Below are 7,467 nucleotides of genomic sequence, written 5' to 3'. Positions count from 1 at the left end.
TGCTCAAGTTAACTCACAATAATACTAAAACTGTATTCATATTTTCCTATACTATTCCACCACTAATTCCTATTGGGTTCCGGAGTAGCGTGCTACTCGCCGAAAAGTGCTTTGATGCCTCGTCAGGGGTAGTAAGCGCTATATAAATACTATTACAATACAATACAATACAATATAAAGCAACACACAAAAGATGATGGACGGAGTGCTGAAACTTTTCAAACACTCACCCCAGACACAAATCTGGGTTAAATCCATTATTATTTTGTTCAACAAGCCACCCCAGTTTGGACCAGCCATATGAAATCAGTCTTGACCCTGCCCCCCATTAGAACTGTCCAACCCAATCTGCCTGGCCAGGTACTCTCTAGACAAGAAACAGGCATTCTGTGACCGGTTTCAGGGAATCACCTCGCATCAGTCAAGCTAGCTTAAACCCAGTGGCACAGTAAGCAAGGGACCCACATTTGGCCATACCCTAGCCACTTAGGGTGAACATAGCATCACATGAAGTGATGACGGCGGAGTGCTGAAACATTTCAAACACTCACCCCCAGTCACAAATCAGGGTTAAATCCATCGGTTTGTTGCTCACCATGCCCCCTCAGTTTGGACCAGCCTTATGCAAATCAGTCTTGAGCCTGCCCCCATGGGAACAGTACAGCCCGAACTGCCAGGCCAGGTAATCCCTGGAATGGAATCAAGCATCCTGGGAACTGTTTCGAGGAATCACCCCTCATCAGCCAGGCTAAATTAAATCCAGCAGCATAGTGAGCAAGGGACCCATATCTGGGCATACCCTGACCACTTAGATAGCAACACACAAAGAGATGATGGACCGATGGCTAAAACTTTTCAAACACTCACCCCTAGCGACAGATTTGGGTTAAATCCATAGTTCTTTTGCTCACTGTGTCACCCATTTTGGGCCCTGTCATATGCAAATCAGTCCTGACCATGCGCCCCATAGTAACAGTCCATCCTGAACTGCCAGGCCAGGTCCTCCCTGGACCGAAATCAAGCATCATGGGACTGGTTTTGGGGTATCACCCTTCATCAGCCAGGCTAGCTTGCATCCAGTGGCACAGTGAGCAAGGGACTCACATCTGGGCATGCCGGGCCACTTAAGATGAGCATAGCCACATACAAAGAGATGATGGATGGATTGCTGAAACTATTGAAAACACTCACCCCCAGTCACAGAGCTGGGTTAAGTCCCTTGTTAATTTCCTCACCATGCTCCTTAGTTTGGGCAAGACATATGCAAATCAGTCTTGAACCTGCTCCACATTGGAACAGTCCAGCCTGAGCTGCTAGGCCAGGTCCTCCCTGGACCAGAATCAAGCATCCTGGGACCGATTTCAGATATCACCCCTCATCAGCCAGGCTAGCTTGAATCCAGTGGCACACAGAGCAGGGGACCCACGTCTGGGCATACCCTGGCCACTGAGGGCAAACTTAGAAACACACAAAGAGATGATGGACAGAGTGTCGAAACAGTTCAAACACTCACCCCCAGATATGAGTTAAATCCATTGTTCTTTTGATCACTATGTCACCCCAGTTTGGACCCAGCCATATGCAAATCAGTCATATCCCTTTCCCCATGGGAACAATCCAGCCTGAACTGCCAGGCCAGGTCCTCCATGGCCCGGAATCAAGCATCCTGGGCCTGGTTTCGGGGTATCACCCCTCATCGGCCAGGCTAGCTTGAATTCTGTGGCACGGTGAGCAAGGGACCCACGTCTGGGCATACCCTGGCCACTTAGGGCAAACATGGCAAAACACAAATAGGTGACCAAAGGAATGCTGAAACTTTCAAACACTTACCCACAGTCAGAGATCTGAGTTAAATCCATCGTTCTTTTGCCCACCATACCACCACAGTTTGGACCCAGCCACATGCAAATCAGTCTTGACCCTGCTCTTCGGGGAGCAGTCCAGCCTTAACTGCCAGGTCAGATCTTCCCTGGACCAGAATCAAGCCTCCTGGGACCAGTTTTGAGGTATCATCCTTCATCAGCCAGACTAGGTTAAATCCAGTGACACAGTAAACAAGGCATATGCAGATCAGTCTTAACCCTTTTCCCCATGAGAACAGTACAGCCTGAACTGCCAGGCCAGGTCGTCCATGGCCCATCATAAAGCATCATGTGACTGGTTGCGGGGTATCACCCCTCATCAGCCAGGCTAGCTTGAATTCAGTGGCACAGTAAGCAAGGGACCCCACGTCTGGGCATACCCTGGCCACTTAGGGCAAACATGGCAACACACAAAGAGATGATGGACAGAGTGCTGAAATTTTTAAAACACTCAAATGTAGTAACAGATTTGGGTTAAATCTATTGTTCTTTTGCTCACCCTGCCACCCTAGTTGGGACCCAGTCATATGCAAATCAGTCTTGACCCTGCTCCCCATCGGAACAGTCCCAGGATGCTTGTTTTCTGGTCTGGGGAGGACCTGACCTGGCAGGACTGTTCCCATGGGGATCAGGGTCAAGGCTGATTTGCACATGGCTGACTCCAAACTGGAATACCATGAGGAGTAAAATAACTGTGGAGTAAGCCAGATCTGTGACTTTGGTTGAATGTTTAACAATGTTCAGCATTCCGTTCATCATCTTTTGGTGTTGTTTTTTTTGCCCTAAGTTGGAAGGGTGTGCCGAGATGTGGGTCCGGTGCTTGCTACACCACCAGTTCCAAGCTAACCTGGGTGACGAGGGATGATATGCTGAAAGTGGTCCAAGGATGCTTTTTTTCTATTCTGGGAGGACCTGGTCTGGAAGTCTGGGCTTGACTGTTTCCATGGGGAGCAGAGTCAAAGCTGATTTGCATATGGCTGGGTCCAAACTGCTGCCATGATGAGCAAAATAACTATGGATTAAACCCAGATCTGTGACTGGGGTAAATGTTTGACAATGTTCAGCATTACTTTCATCATCTTTTTGTGATGCAATAACAATATGAAGATATGTCTACTAGATGTCCCAGAACATGGATCGAAACTATATGCAGAATGGAAGCAGGAGAGATTTGAATTGAAAATAAAAAGATGTCTGACACGGCCATTAGAGCTAAACTCCACGCTTTATTTGCCATTGTATGAGTTTTGTCCAAGCAGCCACTACAAAACAGGTTACAAAAAGACAACTTTTGCAAGCACATAGAGAGATGGGTGAAGCAAAAGAAAGGGATGAATTTGTGAAGGACATTCTGTTGCATGATCTTTCCTTCCAACAAATGCATCATTTGATGGAGATGTGGCAACCAAAACAGTGAAGCACAAACTCATATAAGAGCTCGATAAAAACTTTCACCTGAAGAATTTTGATTTGAAAAGGTGTCCTCACTGAAAACTTCTGTTGTGGTGGACTATATCTCACAATTGCAAATATTCAAAATATAATCCATGCAAAACTTCAGAGAGGTCATTCAGACTTTTCTACAGATATCAATGTCAGTGTGCACCTTAAAATTAACTGCACATTGTCTTTGACAGTTATCTTGAACTATCTGTCAAAGAATTTGAGAGAATTAGATGAATGTCTACAAGTGGAACAATTGACCTTGCCTGAATCAAAAATTTGACACCTATACCTGGGCAACTTTATAAATTCTGGTCATCAACTTTGAACAAGATGAACTTGGAGATGTTAACTCACCAAAACATTCCTTATGCTTCAGTGAACATGGAATTTCCAATTATTGCAAGTGGAATAATTGTCAATGAGGAGTTGGTGCCTGCAGAGATATATTCAAAAGGTATGGGCTATGTGGCTCAAGAACATAACAGCATATTGGAGGAAGCTGACCTTCGTGTTTTTTCCACATGTTGAGTGGGCTGTTCGAGTTGGTTCTAATCAATTCACTGTACTGTCAAATGACACAGATGTTATTATTGTACTATTTAGATTTGTTGAAATGTTCATAAATCAAGGATTGTCAGCAGTATGGATACATTATGGAACAGGCAAGAAAAGACACTTAATCTTGCTTCATATTCTGTACAAGAAACTTGACCCAGAGATGCCCTGTGTTCTTATCCAGGCACATATTCGTCTGGGTGATGACAGTAGGAGCTAAATTTGAGCAAAGATTGGAGCGTTAATTGCTGAACCTGTGAAGGTTCTAAAAGGATTTTCTGAGACAGAAGAAGAATGTGACTTTAAAGACAAAGCAAAATACTTTGTACACATGTGGAAACCGAGTTCTGACGGTCACATTTGACTTTTTTCGGTACAGTGAGTTCAAGAGATCAGTCCCGCTAAGTGACCTTCCACGATGTCATATTCTGTGCTTAGACACATTAAAAGAGCATTCTACTTGACCAGAAGATGTGTAAATGTTTTGGATCATGCATATATAGAGAAAGATCACTGTGAATTTGGTTGGGAAAATATTGATGGGGTGCTAAAACCTATGAAATTTCTAAAGCCTCTACCCACAGAACTTACACGTGCATGTACTTTCAAAACCTGTGCTACAAAAAAGATGTCCCTGTCAATATGCTTCTCAAATGTTCATAATTCTGCAAATATACCACAAGCAATTGCCGAAACAAATAAATAATGTGACATATGAAAATGTGTCCAAAACAGGAGAGATAAACATTATTTTTTCATATTCAGATCATAACCATTATGTGTTGTATACATCAAAGGACTAAAAACCAGTATTATTTGTTTCATATCTGTATATGTCTCTTTTTCCTCTATTATAGCCGCCATTTTGGAAAATGGCGGAAGGGTTGCTCTAAGGAGTTATTTCCTGTCTCTATAAGTCTACTTGACTCCCAAAACATATGTTTTGACACCAAAATGAAGTATATAGATCTTAGGAATCCTGAAATATTACATCATCACTGCAACTCATCTGCTATTTTTACAAACGTAATCCAGAAACATTTGGCCAGAATCAGCAAAGTCTACCCAAGCTAAGATACTTCTCTTATGATCCAAAAACAAATCAGAAATGAAAATCTCTGGCCAACAATTTTTTACTGAGGTATATCAGGGGGCTTGCATTATAGCACAGTATGCAAAGGATTTAGCTCCACTTGTACTGGTAGTGTGGAGTGAAAAGCATCATGTAAACTAAAACATATTACTGCTATGTTTGCACTCATGGGGAATACATCGCAGCCGTCTCCGTAGGGATGACACTGCTGGAGCTGCCTGGTAGTACAAAGCCGGCCCCATATCATGCCTCCTGTAACAAGGAAAATGGGTTAAATAAGAATGGGCTGGCTAGAAACGGAACACAAAGAGGTCTGCTCTACTCAAAATGTGCAGCATGGAGACAGAAGAGGTGGGAAAAGGTGGCCAGGTCCACATCCTTAAATCTGTCTTGTACGACAGGTGGACTGCTTCTGTAGTAGAGGAGGGAGTAGAGTTGCTGAACAGAATCCTAGTGTAAATTCACAGCTGCACCTGACAGCAGCAGGGAAATCTCTAATCTCTCGCAGTCCACGCTGTTGTTGCCAAGGACTTGTGCCAGAAGTGTTCCTTAGTGTGATGGTGAGACTGATTGGGATGCCTTCTGTATGAGACTTTAAACAAACATTTGTTTCATTTCTCCTGTGCACCACAGTGATGTATGTAAAAATCACTTTGAACGCCTTCCTATATATGTCATTAACCACACAGCATGTTAAGGTAGACAGTCGCAAAAAAGACAAAAAAAACACAGAGGAAAAAGCCACCAAAAAAGAAGAAAAGATTGAAAGAAAGGAATAGAGAAGACGGAATAATAGCACCTTTGTGGCATTACTGATGCTCATTCTATGAACGATTGTGCAAGCATGTGGCCGGCCACAGAGGGGCCCTTGTTTTGAAAGGATGCCCAAATTAATTCCAGTCTAGTATCCTGCCCTTGAACAAGGCCCTCCTGATCTCTTGTCCTTGTCCGGGGTCTTTTACCGTGTTCTTTGCTTGAGTCTCGTGGGCGGGGGTCATTTCCAGACCCCATCGAGTCTGAGATCAAAGAAAATACCATCTAACGGGACATCTGCTATTGCAAGTGGCAGCAGGAGGCTTTTTTGTACAGGATGCTCCCTCATTCCACCTTCCAATGCAGAAGTAAGAGAGTGGAGACAGTATGGAAACTCTGTGCCTTGTTCAAGAAAAAAATGCTGAACAATTAAAAAGCCCCTCATGGCTGTCATATGATTCACGTGGGCAGAACTTCCTTGGAGCCTCTTTCATGAAAACGTTGGGCTAATTAACACATTCAGGAGTGTTGCTGAAGTGGAAAGGCCAAGACATAACTCATCCAGGCAAGAAGGATTGGGGAGCTGTGTGACCCCCGGCTGTTAATGGTCTTTGTGCGATACATTTTTCCCCTCCTTACAAGTCAAGTTTATTTTCTTTATAACCCCAACTCTGCCCTTGCCTGCTCCATTTGGTTTCCTTTTCCTTCCACCATTAGCTTTTCTTGACCTGACCTGGAGCACTTCTCGTGTTCGTATTTCCGGGGCAAATCAAGTTTAACTTAAGAAAATAAAAGGAGTGAGCGTAGGACGTCCAAGTTGTCTCTTCACTCGGAGCATTGGGCACCCACACTCTCATTATACTCTTAAACACTCATCATGCCCACCACAAAAAAAGGCATTTGTAGGGCGCTCTTGTATCTGGGAAATTCACCTGTTACTGCTTCCACATTGAGGGACTGATTTAAGAAAAGTGGCACTGCACCCAGTGCAGCGCCACTTTTCTTGCGCCCTTTAGCGCCCTACTATGATACGGCACACCATGGCGGTAGTTAGGGGAACTAGTGTCAACATTTTTTAAGCTAGTTAGGAGTTTAGCAGGATTAGGGTAAAAAATGTTGAAGCTAATCCTGCAAAGCCCATTAAGATCCATTGTAAACAATGGTGTGCCTACTTTTAACAGCTGCTCTAAGCAGGCATTAAAAGTGCCAAAACAAATAACGCAAAGACATCTCTAACAGGGGAACGCCCCCTTTACATATATTAGGCCTCGCACAGGCATAATATAATGCAAAGGGTTACAAAGTGGCTCAATAAATGTATTTCACTACTTTGTAAATATGACGTTGCTGTTTTGAGCTCGCTGGACCACATGATCATCAAAAAAATTGACGTTAATGTGGCTCAAGGAGGCGCTAGGGGCTCTTAAATCTGCCCCTGAGTGTTTATAGTGTGTAATGCGCTCGGGGATCAGTGAATGTGTGTATGCCAAATAATAATGTGGGCTCTGAAGGGTTTTTCTTAGTACCCACAGTAAAGGCAGTGCTGTGTTAGGGCAGCATGTGTTATACTTGTTTATAAACACAAACACACACTGCGAACACGTAAACATATCTATACCCACAAAACTCCCCTTGCATGCACGCTGACATAGCTCATGCACTTAGATGAGTGCAAGCACACTGACACTTAAACACGTACTTGCCTTTTCTTTCGGGTTCACGTCTGTCCTCATCCACGGTTCTGCTTCAAGGACATTC

Source organism: Pleurodeles waltl, chromosome 6 (genome assembly GCF_031143425.1).
Source record: "Pleurodeles waltl isolate 20211129_DDA chromosome 6, aPleWal1.hap1.20221129, whole genome shotgun sequence".
Lineage (NCBI taxonomy): Eukaryota > Metazoa > Chordata > Amphibia > Caudata > Salamandridae > Pleurodeles > Pleurodeles waltl.
The sequence above is the reverse complement of the archived record's forward strand: the minus strand, read 5'-3'. Positions refer to the sequence as shown.